Source organism: Acanthisitta chloris, unplaced genomic scaffold (genome assembly GCF_000695815.1).
Source record: "Acanthisitta chloris isolate BGI_N310 unplaced genomic scaffold, ASM69581v1 scaffold4042, whole genome shotgun sequence".
Classification (NCBI taxonomy): Eukaryota; Metazoa; Chordata; class Aves; order Passeriformes; family Acanthisittidae; genus Acanthisitta; species Acanthisitta chloris.
Window position 1 is genome coordinate 7,840 of NW_008658626.1, and position 255 is coordinate 8,094.

At 62.7% G+C, this 255-nt stretch overlaps 1 protein-coding gene across 1 annotated transcript in view; it reads right to left on the reverse strand.

Moving 5' to 3' along the window:
• LOC103812150 (counting factor associated protein D-like) overlaps positions 1-255 on the reverse strand; it is a 5,673-nt gene that overhangs the window by 1,903 nt on the left and 3,515 nt on the right. The gene's annotated exons all lie outside the window — the stretch shown is intronic.

Here is a 255-nt window from a genome sequence, read left to right on the forward strand (position 1 = left end):
AGAGAGCACCTTCCATGGCCCCTGTTGTAGCAAAGCTCCAGCATGACCCACAGACAGCCTGGTCCTTCACAGGGGTGACAGCCCCTGGGGACAGCAGAGTGGGGACACATTACCAGAGCAGTGGAGAGTGCTGGCTGTCCCCACACAAACCCCACAGTGCACAGCTGACCCCCAGCCCCGTGCACGCTCCTGGGCTGGCACACCAGTGCCACCAGCTCACCATAGAGTCGCCAGTCGAGGCTCTCGGGCAGGATG